The sequence below is a fragment of the Hemibagrus wyckioides genome, linkage group LG07 (assembly GCF_019097595.1).
Source record: "Hemibagrus wyckioides isolate EC202008001 linkage group LG07, SWU_Hwy_1.0, whole genome shotgun sequence".
Lineage (NCBI taxonomy): Eukaryota > Metazoa > Chordata > Actinopteri > Siluriformes > Bagridae > Hemibagrus > Hemibagrus wyckioides.
Window position 1 is genome coordinate 19,122,761 of NC_080716.1, and position 17,574 is coordinate 19,140,334.

Here is a 17,574-nt window from a genome sequence, read left to right on the forward strand (position 1 = left end):
ATAGCGTGTGCATTGAATAAACTAGTAGCATTACTCAAATCAATCTCCATGTATTGACTGTGACTGTGTTTACAGATGTGGCATGGACAAGAGCGTTGTGTGACATTTCCGTGACCAGGCCGAAGGGAATGCTATGCTTAAAGTGTGGCGGCAAATACAGGGGTATGTTTTGTTTTAGACCTCTAGGTGGCGCTGCTGTGGAGTTGGATGTTGTTTAGCAGCAGGTGATTGTAATTCTCGGTGAAAGACTACATTCTCCTCAGTTTCTCCTAACGGGACTAATGTGTAGAGTAATTGAAGCTCATTTCTTTATACATGTAAATAGTAAAAGTGACAAACCGTAAAATAGGTTTGTTTTTATGATTTGAAATGTTTTTATTAGTTATTATTTTACCGTCAGAGGAGTTTGGATTTCTGGCTCGTGACATTGTGTAAGTTACGAAGAACGTGATTTTTTAAATACATGTTTTGGAGACAAGTATAATTTTAATGCATTATGGTTGTGAAATATTGCAGGTATTAAATGCAGTAAATGAAATGAAGGTAGGCAGAGCTGTATATAATTAAGCAGGCCTCTCTATAAATTTACATTCATTTTGGTGATTCTGACTTCTTATTGTGTTTATCTTGTCTGTATTAAAATTATTAGCCATAATTAATCTAGTTTTCGCCAAGAAAGCCTCGTGAAAAAAGATGAACACCGAGTTAGAGCAGATTATTCATTTGGTCTCCAAAAAATAATGTTTTCTTCTGCAATACCACATTTGACCACTAAGGGGCAATGTTACAATTCAGCTAAATGTATAACATCTGTTTAAATTCCACATATTTAGTTTGTCATTTAGTGTTAGCTGTTACAAGTGAATGGTTTTAATCCAGTTTAAAGGTTTGTTCTGAAAACTGCTTTCTAACCCAGTATAAGATTGTAGTGTGGAAGATTTTGTGTTCTGGTCTCTGATTGGTGGGTTTGTGCATATATTATCGTTCTCCCTTTAGTTTTGGTACTAAGGAACACTTAAATAGACCCTTCCTCTGTTAACTTTAGCATTAACAATATGTTATGTAACATTAAGAATATGTTATGTAGCAGAATGTTATCTATGAAATATTAACATTAAACGGTATTTTCCGTCCTCGTGTTTACAGTTGTGTAGAATGGCACCGTTTGTTGTTGGTTGTTGTCGGTTATCGCTTCTCGGCCTTTTGGCTAAGATCAAGTGTAGTATCTGTTCTTATCAGTTTAATATCTGATACGTCCCCTACCCGGGGACCATATATTAAATTGATTTTTGGAACAGGGAGATGGAATAGGGGCTTGCTCCGTCCACTCCACGTATCGACCCGGTATTGCAGTACTTCCGGGAACGGTGCACTCCTCTCTCCACTGTTAAAGAAAGATTGTTTTTCCAGGTATAGTATAAAAGAGATACATGTTTATTTGTGGAGCTCGGTGTCTGATCTGTTTGTGATCACACTATTTCCACACTTTACCACAGAAAAGGCTTTTAACGGGGTTGTTGTAGATCCAGTCTGGTTTTGTAAAAGTTAAAGTAGCATTTACTTTTACACGATTAAAATCAGAATTTTTCTTTGCAATGAACATCCAACTCTCTACTCTGACTTTCTGTTAGAAAAAGCACAATAATTTAGTTTCTGTAAATCACGTAGCATTTAGTAAATGTCTTGTCTTAATTGGATCATCAAGCGGTGTGTCATGAATTTGAAGGAGGCATGATTTATAAGTGATAACATATTTTAAAGTATATCACAAAATTCTAACGTGAAAAAATACACGGTTTCTAAATTAGAATAAAGTTTCTCAACAGTCATCATTTGTCTTTCCCGGAACTATCTATCCGGAACTACCTATCCGGAATATTGTGTCCGGAATCTTATTAACGGTCGGACACAGAAACCTCCCCTCTCGTGCGTGCTTATTTAGCGGGTCTTTGTTAAAATGTTATGATTATAGAGACACTTATAATTGAAGTTTAAAGCAGCCTTCTCTCGCCACCCTTCATTTATGTGCTAAAACTTAACGGAAGCGGTTTTTCTTGTAATGAAGTCGTTTTGTCTTTGATCTAACTCGCCGTCTAACTTACACACCGAGGGGGCGGGGCTAAGTGTAACGAGGCTTTAAAACAACCTTGATAAAATTGTTAAATATTTTTGTCCTCTCCTGCTGCTTACCCTATAGCGTTGAGCCATTTCCCCTGTACTGATTCTTTTTAGTGTAAAGTGTACATGTATTGATTAAACAATACATGATTGTTTTCTGAACATTGTGGATCTCCTGACATATTCAGCAGCAATGCATCATGGGATGTTGTGTATTAGTAAAATAAAAAATAGTAAAGCACACGGCTTTATATGCAATAAATGTCGTCTTATGTAATGAGTATGTAATAAATGCAGCACGTGTGGACTGTAGCGTTTAGTCTCATATGTTTATGTAATGAATAGCACCGTGTTGTTGACCATGATGGTAAACGGTGTGTTTGCTGGTGCAGTCACTAGCTGATGGCTCTCCAATTCATACTTACCTGGCAGGGGAGATACCATGATCAAGAAGGTGGTTCACCCAAGGCGAGGCTCAGCCATTGCACTGAGGCTGTGCTGACCTTTGCGAATTCCCCAAATGTGGGAATCTCGACTGCATAATTTATGGTAGTGGGGGACTGCGTTCGCGCTCTCCCCTGATTTTGTTGTAGAAAAGAAAGCGAGATGTATAATATTTATTAGTTTTGTATGTTCCCAATTTTTTTTTATGCTATTTATTTTAACAGCACACCCTTTACATTTGTTGAGAATGTGTGTGCATTTATTCTGTAACGTAGTTTATATTTGAACAACAAATAAAATCATAACAAATGAAAATATTAGAAGAGATCGTCTGAGGTTTTTACAGTGGGGCAAAGTTGAGTGTGGATAGTTCTGCATTGTCATTGGTCGAGAGTCTACAGTCACCGTAGAATCTGCTGCTTCATTGGTCGAGAGTGTAATAGTTCAGCCACAGGATTGGTCAGTCGTCTACCCAACACAGCAACGCCCCCGGAAGGTGAATTCTCATGTTTAATATTCATGAAAGGGCTGGTCTCATTTGCATATGTCAGAATGGTCATGAATTGGAGTAAATATCCAGGATGTATGTATTGTTTACATGCAATCAACTTAAGATATGTAATTCTTTTGCTCGGAAATGCTTCAACAAATGTAACGTTCAGGTTGTTACACTTTGTACATTTTGTTGAACTGTGATATGTCCGTTAGTTTCTCATATTTGTATAAGTCAATGAAGTGTAATGCCCTTATTCAGGGAATAAATGTCACAGGGCAAAATACATCAAAACTAGGTTTATCGACGCACTCTTCGATAAACCTAGTTTTGATGTATTTTGCCCTGTGACATTTATTAACATTAAGTAACACTGTATCTGCGTGGAATCCTTAAAATAAACTGTTCTTCATAATTGGGAGTAATTATCGATGTATGTACTGTTTACAGGCAATAAAATTAAGATATGTAATTATTTTGCTCAGAAATTCTTCAACAAATGTAATGGTTGTAATTATGTCGTATTTTGCACTGTTCTCCATATTTGTATAAGTCAATGAAGTGCAACGCCCTTATTCAGGAGTGCTTTAATAAACCTAATACTATAGTTTTGAGGTATTTTGCCCTGTGATATTTATCAGCATTAAGTAACACTGTATCTGTGTGGAATCCTTAAAATAAACTTTGTTTCATCAAAAGTTTACTTGTGTGAAAATGCTTTGTCTTCCTAATTGCCATTTGTTTACATTTAAATTCAAATGTTATTTGTCACATATCATACATCTTTATGACTTATGTCCGAATGTTACTTCTAAATATTTGAGGACGACGAAAGCTAGTTTAATATTTCTGCTGCTATAAGTTTAACATTATCTGATATCATTCTTGTGCTGTGGTCATGTCCTTACCTAGTAATCTGACGGTTATTAATACCCACCTAAATGTACAAGAATTGGAGGTGAATTTTTGTGAAAGGCCAGTGTTCATGATAAATGATTGCCCTTTTACTTGGCCCAGCAGAGGGGTATCAGGTCTCGCCTACAGTCTACACAGTATCTGTGTCTATTAGTAAAGAAATATACAGGTGTTGGTTTTATTAATTAAAGTAGATTTATTGGGAGGAAAGCATAAAATGGGCAACACTTGAAAAAAGCAACACAGCACTACAGTGTAGCAAGCATCATTGAATATGAATAAGAATAAAACCTCAATTAAAAATTTTTTTTTTTCCAATTTATACAATGGCATGCAACCGTGTAATAGTTTTGTTTTTGTTGTTTGTTTTTTTTTCACAAACAAAATGAAACAAGTTTAAATAAACAAGTAAATCAAACACATTGCATAACATAGACATACATAATACAGACATAATATAGACATAAATATAGTCCACTAACTGGGGAACACACAAAAAGCATTTAAGAACATTACATTCTGCGTGGTCCTTCAGCTTCCATCTGGTTGACAGCAGAGGTAAAATGTTCATAACTTTCGTACACTCTGTGTTCCAGTCCTTTTGATGGAGACATTATTTTTTACAGGACAGAAAGTCTTTTTTTGTATTTTTTTTTATGTCCCTGGGCAGGTTGGCCACAGAGCGGGCAGTTCGGGGGGTTTTGCACCCTTGACAGTTTGGCTCCCAGTTCCAAGGTTTGTGTTTGTAATGCATAGATCTTGCCCAGATTGCAGATATCAGATGTACTGTGTGACGTAAAAGTGGTCTGACTGGTAGGCAATGTGGCTGGACCAGCAATGTGAGGAGTTGCCTGAGTGGTGATGACTGCAAGAAGTGTGATGGGGACAGAAATCCCACAGGTGGCTGTAGCGGAAGAGACAGAGAGGGAGAGAAGAGGAGTGGCTGGGGTTTTTCTCTCCAGTGGCAGCAGAAGTGAAGGCGGTTTAGAGCAGGAGAGTGGCATAGTTATGTCGGTCCTCTCCTTCAACATTTCTGTCCCAGCCATGGTAGGCGTGGGCACATACTGCAAGATCGGGTAGTCCGGTGAAGGGAGGACCGCTGGCTGATGTGGCACCGGAGGTAGCTCTGCGGACGAGATCGATGTGGTCACACATATAACACGTACAAATACGCATTTGTTACGATTGTACAAAAAATCGATTGTTAAATACGGGTATCACAGTAGAGCTCTTCCAAACAGCAGGGACTGGTTCTACTGTGATACTCGTCCCAAAGAACACTGACTTATCGCACCTTTGGTTTTGAGCAGGTTCAAAAAGCTACTGGCCCTACTGGGATTAATAAAGTTGTCTGAATTGAACTGTACTGATGTATGCATTTGTTAAACAGACTGTTTGAATTTACAGTGTTTGCATATTATGTGAATATCACTTACAGGGGAGTCTGTAAGCAGTCGTTCTTTGGGTGAAACACGGTCCTGGGTTGTGGAATGGGATTCTGATTGCTCGGGCTGGACAGTGGATCTGGACTTCTTGGACCTGACAGTGGGCTCTGACTCCTTGGGTCAGACAGTGGGATCCTGAGAAGGCAATCTAACAGATTGACTGCTAGGGCTGGCTCTTATCTGTAGCTCTGGGTCTTGAGCAAATCTAACACATTTACAGAAGAAAGGAATGTAATAATAATAATAATAATAATAATAATAATAATAATAAAAAATAACAATATAATAAACCCAATCATATTATAAAAAGGGCTTGATTTCTGTCAACTCTCTTTATCTCACTTACCTTCCACAGCCTGACTTGCAGCTTCCAGATCAGCATCACCTGGCCATGATGAGGGATCACCCATGGAGGTACTTGCCTGCTGCTGAGAAACAATAAATGTGTTGTAACAATCTAGATTTTATGATTTCCCAGTTTTTAATAAACAAACAATCCTAAAACAGGTTCGACAGATGTTTGAGCATTTCCTTGTAATTAATATACTTCTTTAACCTCTTCATCTGCATACTTACGATGTGAGTCAGAGGTGTGCGTAACTATCTCCTCACAGACGTGTATGCTTAGTGAATGGTCTCCCTCTGCTCAGCAGTAAATAGTTCTTTAAAGTGGAGTGCTGATAATAGAGCTAACTATCTGCTATTGTAATAATGGGTATTTGTAATAAAATAACTTGTATAATAACTAAATAACTTAATTTAATTAATTTAATTTAATTTGCAATTATTAACACATAATGGCTGCAGTTTTGCACAAACATGTACAGGTATTTTTTAAGCATGCTATAAAAATGCATAGACTATAAAGGTATTAAATGTAACATGCTTACTATTTCATGTATCCCACATCATTTAAAACAAGCCAATGAAACAGTGCATTCACATATTGTCCAAAAGGCAGGGTCACCTTTCCCAGACGCTGCTGATGTGTCTGTGTGGGGATCCCCTCATTCACAAGGATCTTCTCTGCATGGGACAGGGCAGTCGACTGGTTCAGCAACTGCAGTGGAGGTGAGGGAAGACCATCCTTCTTTCCCTGTACTGGCGAGCTTGCTGGCGATTTTCAGGGGCATCTGGCTTCACGACATGGATTGGGGTCGCCATCCTCAGTTGTAGCCTACTGAAATACACTTAAAACAACAATAACAACAACAACAGTAGCAGCAGCAGCCTGATAATAATGAACTTTTTTTAATGATGACTGTTTACTTAAATAAATAATTATTAATAATTATAATACTTATAATTCAAATATTGATATAATAAATGGTGCCCAGAAAAAAAGAAAAAAAAAGACCAAGACCAAACAGCAAATATATAAAGACTGCGATGGGGAAGAAACAATGTCTGTTTACTGAAAAATTAAGTAGAAATTAATTAATTAACATATTCGTTATGTACAGCATGGTCGTGCCTAAAGAAAACCCGGCTTAGCAGGCAGTCGAGTGGTAAAATTAACAAACAAACAAATAAATAAAGTAGTATGAAAGGTCTCATCTGTTTGTTTTCAATAATAATATTAATGATAATAATAATAGCCTGATAAACCAATGGTTTGCAGAAACGACGGAAACTCGTAAACCCGAACGTTTAAAATGATGATCAGTAAAATACAATTCAACCTAACTAAATAGATGTCACATCTAGACCAATCACGGCGCGTAACTGTCTACAGTGTAGCCCAATCACGGCGCGTAACTGTCTACAGTGGAGACTAATGACAGCGCAGAACTGTCTACGGTGATTGTAGACTATCGACCAATGAGAGCGCGGAACTGTCTACAGTCAACGTAGACTTTGGCACAACGTAGAGACGACACCTCAGTCACTGAGGTCGGTCAGTCGTCTACATAATGAAGTAACGCCCCCAGGAAGGTGAATTCTCTTTATTAATATTTATGAAAGGGCTGGTCTCATTTGCATATGTCAGAATTGACATGAATGGCAGTAAATATTGTTTACAGGCAATAAAATTAAGATATGTAATTCTTCTGCTCAGAAATGCTTCAACAAATGTAATGTTCAGATTTTGTTGTATTTTCTGCTGTGATATGTTAGTTATTTTCTCATATTTGTATAAGTGCAGTGCAATGCCCTTATTCAGGAGTGCACAGGAGTGCATAAAAGCTTCTTGAACAGGGCAAACCTGTTAGGTTTATTGAAAACCTAATACTATAGTTTTGATGTATTTTGCCCTGTGCTATTTATCAGCATTAAGTAACACTGTATCTGTGTGGAATCCTTAAAATAAACTTTGTTTCATCAAAAGTATACTTGTGTGAGAATGCTTCCTCTTTTTCCAAGTCCACAGCACATGGGTTCCAGTTTCTCTGTGGACTACTCACAGATCAGCATAAATGAAACTATCTGGGAGTGCTTATTGCTGATGCTGGTGAACCCATTCAGCAGAAACTTTACCCTCCCCAGACAGCTTCTTCACCACCTAAAACATGTTAAGTTGGCATTTGATAACCTGTTCGATTCTACTGTGTTTATTTATTCATTTATCAGATGCAAGCCTTCTCCACTCCTTGCTGCCTTTGTACATGGCCCGCAGCACAGGACTTTAGTCAGCATTGTGTACCAGCTATTCACAGATGCGATGTACCTGAAATGCAAAAAAAAAAAACAATAATCAAAGGCTAAGCAGCATACTATTCTGTGCTTTTTTTTGTCTCTCTCTACATAATAAATAATAATAAATATAAATAGTAAATATTAAATTGTAATGTAATAACTTTAACACTAACTAAGCAGGCAAAGTGAGTCATACCCGGTGGTGGTAGCCAGACTTGTAGAGGTGTGCATTCCGTCCCTCACATTTGTTACTATTGTGCAAAAAATCGATCGTTAAACACTGGTATCACAGCAGAACATTTCCAAACAGCAGGGATTTGTTTATGATCGAGTGACACTAGTTCTCCTGTGATACTCGTCCCAAAGAACACAGACCTATCACACCTCACAAGAAGTAAATTAATGACAAGGAGCAAGTAAGTGTCATGAACAGAAAGAGAATAGCATATAACAGTAAAACTGTTCAAATTAGTGATATTTTACCATACCAGTCAAATGTGTTTTAGGTTTGTTTATTTAAAAACTAGTAAATCATAAAAATCTAGATAGTTACAATACATTTATTGTTCCTCAGCATCTCCATGTGTGATCCTTCATCATGGCCAGGTTATGATGCTGAACTGGAACCTGCAAGTCAGTCTGTGGGAGGTATGTGAGATGGAGAGTTTATGAGTTTTATATTTTCTGTAAATTGTTCAATTTGCTAACAGTCCCAAGAGCCACAATTAAAGGCCAACTCTAACAGTTAGTCTGTGGGGTTGCATTGTAAGGATTCCTGTCCCACAGACAAGCCCAATCAGCCTGATCCCAAAGTTCTGCCTGAGCAGTCAAATGCCGCCCAAGTCTGGATACCGCCACCGGGTATGGCTGTCTTTACCTGCTTAGTTATTGGTTATTACATTACAATTGGATATTTATTACTGTATATGTAAACAGAGGCAAAAAAAAAACCCCACAGGTAGTCATATGCTGCTTAGCCTTTGATTAGATTTTTTTGGTCTATATGTATTGCAGGTATGTCACATCCGTGACATGTCCAACTGGAACACAATGCTGACTGAAGTCCTGTGCTGACCATGTACAAAGGCAGCAACGAGTGGAGAAAGTAGCTCAGTGGGCTGGAGGCTTGCATGGGATTCTGCTCTTCTATCACAGCTGAGTGAGGCTCACCGAGCCATGTTTCCTGCCATCCTCACTAGCAGGCGAGTAAGCTGAATATAGCGTGTGCATTGAATAAACTAGTAGCATTACTCAAATCAATCTCCATGTATTGACTGTGACTGTGTTTACAGATGTGGCATGGACAAGAGCGTTGTGTGACATTTCCGTGACCAGGCCGAAGGGAATGCTATGCTTAAAGTGTGGCGGCAAATACAGGGGTATGTTTTGTTTTAGACCTCTAGGTGGCGCTGCTGTGGAGTTGGATGTTGTTTAGCAGCAGGTGATTGTAATTCTCGGTGAAAGACTACATTCTCCTCAGTTTCTCCTAACGGGACTAATGTGTAGAGTAATTGAAGCTCATTTCTTTATACATGTAAATAGTAAAAGTGACAAACCGTAAAATAGGTTTGTTTTTATGATTTGAAATGTTTTTATTAGTTATTATTTTACCGTCAGAGGAGTTTGGATTTCTGGCTCGTGACATTGTGTAAGTTACGAAGAACGTGATTTTTTAAATACATGTTTTGGAGACAAGTATAATTTTAATGCATTATGGTTGTGAAATATTGCAGGTATTAAATGCAGTAAATGAAATGAAGGTAGGCAGAGCTGTATATAATTAAGCAGGCCTCTCTATAAATTTACATTCATTTTGGTGATTCTGACTTCTTATTGTGTTTATCTTGTCTGTATTAAAATTATTAGCCATAATTAATCTAGTTTTCGCCAAGAAAGCCTCGTGAAAAAAGATGAACACCGAGTTAGAGCAGATTATTCATTTGGTCTCCAAAAAATAATGTTTTCTTCTGCAATACCACATTTGACCACTAAGGGGCAATGTTACAATTCAGCTAAATGTATAACATCTGTTTAAATTCCACATATTTAGTTTGTCATTTAGTGTTAGCTGTTACAAGTGAATGGTTTTAATCCAGTTTAAAGGTTTGTTCTGAAAACTGCTTTCTAACCCAGTATAAGATTGTAGTGTGGAAGATTTTGTGTTCTGGTCTCTGATTGGTGGGTTTGTGCATATATTATCGTTCTCCCTTTAGTTTTGGTACTAAGGAACACTTAAATAGACCCTTCCTCTGTTAACTTTAGCATTAACAATATGTTATGTAACATTAAGAATATGTTATGTAGCAGAATGTTATCTATGAAATATTAACATTAAACGGTATTTTCCGTCCTCGTGTTTACAGTTGTGTAGAATGGCACCGTTTGTTGTTGGTTGTTGTCGGTTATCGCTTCTCGGCCTTTTGGCTAAGATCAAGTGTAGTATCTGTTCTTATCAGTTTAATATCTGATACGTCCCCTACCCGGGGACCATATATTAAATTGATTTTTGGAACAGGGAGATGGAATAGGGGCTTGCTCCGTCCACTCCACGTATCGACCCGGTATTGCAGTACTTCCGGGAACGGTGCACTCCTCTCTCCACTGTTAAAGAAAGATTGTTTTTCCAGGTATAGTATAAAAGAGATACATGTTTATTTGTGGAGCTCGGTGTCTGATCTGTTTGTGATCACACTATTTCCACACTTTACCACAGAAAAGGCTTTTAACGGGGTTGTTGTAGATCCAGTCTGGTTTTGTAAAAGTTAAAGTAGCATTTACTTTTACACGATTAAAATCAGAATTTTTCTTTGCAATGAACATCCAACTCTCTACTCTGACTTTCTGTTAGAAAAAGCACAATAATTTAGTTTCTGTAAATCACGTAGCATTTAGTAAATGTCTTGTCTTAATTGGATCATCAAGCGGTGTGTCATGAATTTGAAGGAGGCATGATTTATAAGTGATAACATATTTTAAAGTATATCACAAAATTCTAACGTGAAAAAATACACGGTTTCTAAATTAGAATAAAGTTTCTCAACAGTCATCATTTGTCTTTCCCGGAACTATCTATCCGGAACTACCTATCCGGAATATTGTGTCCGGAATCTTATTAACGGTCGGACACAGAAACCTCCCCTCTCGTGCGTGCTTATTTAGCGGGTCTTTGTTAAAATGTTATGATTATAGAGACACTTATAATTGAAGTTTAAAGCAGCCTTCTCTCGCCACCCTTCATTTATGTGCTAAAACTTAACGGAAGCGGTTTTTCTTGTAATGAAGTCGTTTTGTCTTTGATCTAACTCGCCGTCTAACTTACACACCGAGGGGGCGGGGCTAAGTGTAACGAGGCTTTAAAACAACCTTGATAAAATTGTTAAATATTTTTGTCCTCTCCTGCTGCTTACCCTATAGCGTTGAGCCATTTCCCCTGTACTGATTCTTTTTAGTGTAAAGTGTACATGTATTGATTAAACAATACATGATTGTTTTCTGAACATTGTGGATCTCCTGACATATTCAGCAGCAATGCATCATGGGATGTTGTGTATTAGTAAAATAAAAAATAGTAAAGCACACGGCTTTATATGCAATAAATGTCGTCTTATGTAATGAGTATGTAATAAATGCAGCACGTGTGGACTGTAGCGTTTAGTCTCATATGTTTATGTAATGAATAGCACCGTGTTGTTGACCATGATGGTAAACGGTGTGTTTGCTGGTGCAGTCACTAGCTGATGGCTCTCCAATTCATACTTACCTGGCAGGGGAGATACCATGATCAAGAAGGTGGTTCACCCAAGGCGAGGCTCAGCCATTGCACTGAGGCTGTGCTGACCTTTGCGAATTCCCCAAATGTGGGAATCTCGACTGCATAATTTATGGTAGTGGGGGACTGCGTTCGCGCTCTCCCCTGATTTTGTTGTAGAAAAGAAAGCGAGATGTATAATATTTATTAGTTTTGTATGTTCCCAATTTTTTTTTATGCTATTTATTTTAACAGCACACCCTTTACATTTGTTGAGAATGTGTGTGCATTTATTCTGTAACGTAGTTTATATTTGAACAACAAATAAAATCATAACAAATGAAAATATTAGAAGAGATCGTCTGAGGTTTTTACAGTGGGGCAAAGTTGAGTGTGGATAGTTCTGCATTGTCATTGGTCGAGAGTCTACAGTCACCGTAGAATCTGCTGCTTCATTGGTCGAGAGTGTAATAGTTCAGCCACAGGATTGGTCAGTCGTCTACCCAACACAGCAACGCCCCCGGAAGGTGAATTCTCATGTTTAATATTCATGAAAGGGCTGGTCTCATTTGCATATGTCAGAATGGTCATGAATTGGAGTAAATATCCAGGATGTATGTATTGTTTACATGCAATCAACTTAAGATATGTAATTCTTTTGCTCGGAAATGCTTCAACAAATGTAACGTTCAGGTTGTTACACTTTGTACATTTTGTTGAACTGTGATATGTCCGTTAGTTTCTCATATTTGTATAAGTCAATGAAGTGTAATGCCCTTATTCAGGGAATAAATGTCACAGGGCAAAATACATCAAAACTAGGTTTATCGACGCACTCTTCGATAAACCTAGTTTTGATGTATTTTGCCCTGTGACATTTATTAACATTAAGTAACACTGTATCTGCGTGGAATCCTTAAAATAAACTGTTCTTCATAATTGGGAGTAATTATCGATGTATGTACTGTTTACAGGCAATAAAATTAAGATATGTAATTATTTTGCTCAGAAATTCTTCAACAAATGTAATGGTTGTAATTATGTCGTATTTTGCACTGTTCTCCATATTTGTATAAGTCAATGAAGTGCAACGCCCTTATTCAGGAGTGCTTTAATAAACCTAATACTATAGTTTTGAGGTATTTTGCCCTGTGATATTTATCAGCATTAAGTAACACTGTATCTGTGTGGAATCCTTAAAATAAACTTTGTTTCATCAAAAGTTTACTTGTGTGAAAATGCTTTGTCTTCCTAATTGCCATTTGTTTACATTTAAATTCAAATGTTATTTGTCACATATCATACATCTTTATGACTTATGTCCGAATGTTACTTCTAAATATTTGAGGACGACGAAAGCTAGTTTAATATTTCTGCTGCTATAAGTTTAACATTATCTGATATCATTCTTGTGCTGTGGTCATGTCCTTACCTAGTAATCTGACGGTTATTAATACCCACCTAAATGTACAAGAATTGGAGGTGAATTTTTGTGAAAGGCCAGTGTTCATGATAAATGATTGCCCTTTTACTTGGCCCAGCAGAGGGGTATCAGGTCTCGCCTACAGTCTACACAGTATCTGTGTCTATTAGTAAAGAAATATACAGGTGTTGGTTTTATTAATTAAAGTAGATTTATTGGGAGGAAAGCATAAAATGGGCAACACTTGAAAAAAGCAACACAGCACTACAGTGTAGCAAGCATCATTGAATATGAATAAGAATAAAACCTCAATTAAAAATTTTTTTTTTTCCAATTTATACAATGGCATGCAACCGTGTAATAGTTTTGTTTTTGTTGTTTGTTTTTTTTTCACAAACAAAATGAAACAAGTTTAAATAAACAAGTAAATCAAACACATTGCATAACATAGACATACATAATACAGACATAATATAGACATAAATATAGTCCACTAACTGGGGAACACACAAAAAGCATTTAAGAACATTACATTCTGCGTGGTCCTTCAGCTTCCATCTGGTTGACAGCAGAGGTAAAATGTTCATAACTTTCGTACACTCTGTGTTCCAGTCCTTTTGATGGAGACATTATTTTTTACAGGACAGAAAGTCTTTTTTTGTATTTTTTTTTATGTCCCTGGGCAGGTTGGCCACAGAGCGGGCAGTTCGGGGGGTTTTGCACCCTTGACAGTTTGGCTCCCAGTTCCAAGGTTTGTGTTTGTAATGCATAGATCTTGCCCAGATTGCAGATATCAGATGTACTGTGTGACGTAAAAGTGGTCTGACTGGTAGGCAATGTGGCTGGACCAGCAATGTGAGGAGTTGCCTGAGTGGTGATGACTGCAAGAAGTGTGATGGGGACAGAAATCCCACAGGTGGCTGTAGCGGAAGAGACAGAGAGGGAGAGAAGAGGAGTGGCTGGGGTTTTTCTCTCCAGTGGCAGCAGAAGTGAAGGCGGTTTAGAGCAGGAGAGTGGCATAGTTATGTCGGTCCTCTCCTTCAACATTTCTGTCCCAGCCATGGTAGGCGTGGGCACATACTGCAAGATCGGGTAGTCCGGTGAAGGGAGGACCGCTGGCTGATGTGGCACCGGAGGTAGCTCTGCGGACGAGATCGATGTGGTCACACATATAACACGTACAAATACGCATTTGTTACGATTGTACAAAAAATCGATTGTTAAATACGGGTATCACAGTAGAGCTCTTCCAAACAGCAGGGACTGGTTCTACTGTGATACTCGTCCCAAAGAACACTGACTTATCGCACCTTTGGTTTTGAGCAGGTTCAAAAAGCTACTGGCCCTACTGGGATTAATAAAGTTGTCTGAATTGAACTGTACTGATGTATGCATTTGTTAAACAGACTGTTTGAATTTACAGTGTTTGCATATTATGTGAATATCACTTACAGGGGAGTCTGTAAGCAGTCGTTCTTTGGGTGAAACACGGTCCTGGGTTGTGGAATGGGATTCTGATTGCTCGGGCTGGACAGTGGATCTGGACTTCTTGGACCTGACAGTGGGCTCTGACTCCTTGGGTCAGACAGTGGGATCCTGAGAAGGCAATCTAACAGATTGACTGCTAGGGCTGGCTCTTATCTGTAGCTCTGGGTCTTGAGCAAATCTAACACATTTACAGAAGAAAGGAATGTAATAATAATAATAATAATAATAATAATAATAATAATAAAAAATAACAATATAATAAACCCAATCATATTATAAAAAGGGCTTGATTTCTGTCAACTCTCTTTATCTCACTTACCTTCCACAGCCTGACTTGCAGCTTCCAGATCAGCATCACCTGGCCATGATGAGGGATCACCCATGGAGGTACTTGCCTGCTGCTGAGAAACAATAAATGTGTTGTAACAATCTAGATTTTATGATTTCCCAGTTTTTAATAAACAAACAATCCTAAAACAGGTTCGACAGATGTTTGAGCATTTCCTTGTAATTAATATACTTCTTTAACCTCTTCATCTGCATACTTACGATGTGAGTCAGAGGTGTGCGTAACTATCTCCTCACAGACGTGTATGCTTAGTGAATGGTCTCCCTCTGCTCAGCAGTAAATAGTTCTTTAAAGTGGAGTGCTGATAATAGAGCTAACTATCTGCTATTGTAATAATGGGTATTTGTAATAAAATAACTTGTATAATAACTAAATAACTTAATTTAATTAATTTAATTTAATTTGCAATTATTAACACATAATGGCTGCAGTTTTGCACAAACATGTACAGGTATTTTTTAAGCATGCTATAAAAATGCATAGACTATAAAGGTATTAAATGTAACATGCTTACTATTTCATGTATCCCACATCATTTAAAACAAGCCAATGAAACAGTGCATTCACATATTGTCCAAAAGGCAGGGTCACCTTTCCCAGACGCTGCTGATGTGTCTGTGTGGGGATCCCCTCATTCACAAGGATCTTCTCTGCATGGGACAGGGCAGTCGACTGGTTCAGCAACTGCAGTGGAGGTGAGGGAAGACCATCCTTCTTTCCCTGTACTGGCGAGCTTGCTGGCGATTTTCAGGGGCATCTGGCTTCACGACATGGATTGGGGTCGCCATCCTCAGTTGTAGCCTACTGAAATACACTTAAAACAACAATAACAACAACAACAGTAGCAGCAGCAGCCTGATAATAATGAACTTTTTTTAATGATGACTGTTTACTTAAATAAATAATTATTAATAATTATAATACTTATAATTCAAATATTGATATAATAAATGGTGCCCAGAAAAAAAGAAAAAAGAAAAAAAAAGACCAAGACCAAACAGCAAATATATAAAGACTGCGATGGGGAAGAAACAATGTCTGTTTACTGAAAAATTAAGTAGAAATTAATTAATTAACATATTCGTTATGTACAGCATGGTCGTGCCTAAAGAAAACCCGGCTTAGCAGGCAGTCGAGTGGTAAAATTAACAAACAAACAAATAAATAAAGTAGTATGAAAGGTCTCATCTGTTTGTTTTCAATAATAATATTAATGATAATAATAATAGCCTGATAAACCAATGGTTTGCAGAAACGACGGAAACTCGTAAACCCGAACGTTTAAAATGATGATCAGTAAAATACAATTCAACCTAACTAAATAGATGTCACATCTAGACCAATCACGGCGCGTAACTGTCTACAGTGTAGACCAATCACGGCGCGTAACTGTCTACAGTGGAGACTAATGACAGCGCAGAACTGTCTACGGTGATTGTAGACTATCGACCAATGAGAGCGCGGAACTGTCTACAGTCAACGTAGATTTTGGCACAACGTAGAGACGACACCTCAGTCACTGAGGTCGGTCAGTCGTCTACATAATGAAGCAACGCCCCCAGGAAGGTGAATTCTCTTTATTAATATTTATGAAAGGGCTGGTCTCATTTGCATATGTCAGAATTGACATGAATAGCAGTAAATATTGTTTACAGGCAATAAAATTAAGATATGTAATTCTTCTGCTCAGAAATGCTTCAACAAATGTAATGTTCAGATTTTGTTGTATTTTCTGCTGTGATATGTTAGTTATTTTCTCATATTTGTATAAGTGCAGTGCAATGCCCTTATTCAGGAGTGCACAGGAGTGCATAAAAGCTTCTTGAACAGGGCAAACCTGTTAGGTTTATTGAAAACCTAATACTATAGTTTTGATGTATTTTGCCCTGTGCTATTTATCAGCATTAAGTAACACTGTATCTGTGTGGAATCCTTAAAATAAACTTTGTTTCATCAAAAGTATACTTGTGTGAGAATGCTTCCTCTTTTTCCAAGTCCACAGCACATGGGTTCCAGTTTCTCTGTGGACTACTCACAGATCAGCATAAATGAAACTATCTGGGAGTGCTTATTGCTGATGCTGGTGAACCCATTCAGCAGAAACTTTACCCTCCCCAGACAGCTTCTTCACCACCTAAAACATATTAAGTTGGCATTTGATAACCTGTTCGATTCTACTGTGTTTATTTATTCATTTATCAGATGCAAGCCTTCTCCACTCCTTGCTGCCTTTGTACATGGCCCGCAGCACAGGACTTTAGTCAGCATTGTGTACCAGCTATTCACAGATGCGATGTACCTGAAATGCAAACAAAAAAACAATAATCAAAGGCTAAGCAGCATACTATTCTGTGCTTTTTTTGTCTCTCTCTACATAATAAATAATAATAAATATAAATAGTAAATATTAAATTGTAATGTAATAACTTTAACACTAACTAAGCAGGCAAAGTGAGTCATACCCGGTGGTGGTAGCCAGACTTGTAGAGGTGTGCATTCCGTCCCTCACATTTG

The 17,574-nt window shown here is 37.8% G+C and overlaps 2 long non-coding RNA genes and 4 other non-coding genes across 6 annotated transcripts; 4 read left to right on the plus strand and 2 right to left on the minus strand.

Moving 5' to 3' along the window:
- The first annotated feature begins 1,187 nt into the window (after nt 1–1,187).
- Nucleotides 1,188–1,378, plus strand: LOC131356938 (U2 spliceosomal RNA). The gene has a single exon (XR_009205180.1). It is a non-coding gene; the product is annotated as a U2 spliceosomal RNA (small nuclear RNA).
- Nucleotides 1,379–2,535: 1,157 nt separating this feature from the next.
- LOC131357046 (U1 spliceosomal RNA) lies at nt 2,536–2,699 on the plus strand. The gene has a single exon (XR_009205237.1). It is a non-coding gene; the product is annotated as a U1 spliceosomal RNA (small nuclear RNA).
- A 1,947-nt stretch (nt 2,700–4,646) lies between these two features.
- Nucleotides 4,647–6,669, minus strand: LOC131356739 (uncharacterized). The gene is made up of 4 exons (XR_009205064.1): nt 6,383–6,669; nt 5,762–5,843; nt 5,407–5,620; nt 4,647–5,096 (listed from the first exon to the last, which is right to left on the minus strand). It is a non-coding gene; the product is annotated as an uncharacterized LOC131356739 (long non-coding RNA).
- Nucleotides 6,670–10,456: 3,787 nt separating this feature from the next.
- LOC131356949 (U2 spliceosomal RNA) lies at nt 10,457–10,647 on the plus strand. The gene has a single exon (XR_009205181.1). It is a non-coding gene; the product is annotated as a U2 spliceosomal RNA (small nuclear RNA).
- A 1,157-nt stretch (nt 10,648–11,804) lies between these two features.
- LOC131356882 (U1 spliceosomal RNA) lies at nt 11,805–11,968 on the plus strand. Its single transcript, XR_009205127.1, has one exon. It is a non-coding gene; the product is annotated as a U1 spliceosomal RNA (small nuclear RNA).
- A 1,826-nt stretch (nt 11,969–13,794) lies between these two features.
- LOC131356676 (uncharacterized) lies at nt 13,795–16,342 on the minus strand. Its single transcript, XR_009205053.1, has 4 exons — nt 15,652–16,342; nt 15,031–15,112; nt 14,676–14,889; nt 13,795–14,365 (listed from the first exon to the last, which is right to left on the minus strand). It is a non-coding gene; the product is annotated as an uncharacterized LOC131356676 (long non-coding RNA).
- Between the last annotated feature and the right edge of the window lie 1,232 nt (nt 16,343–17,574).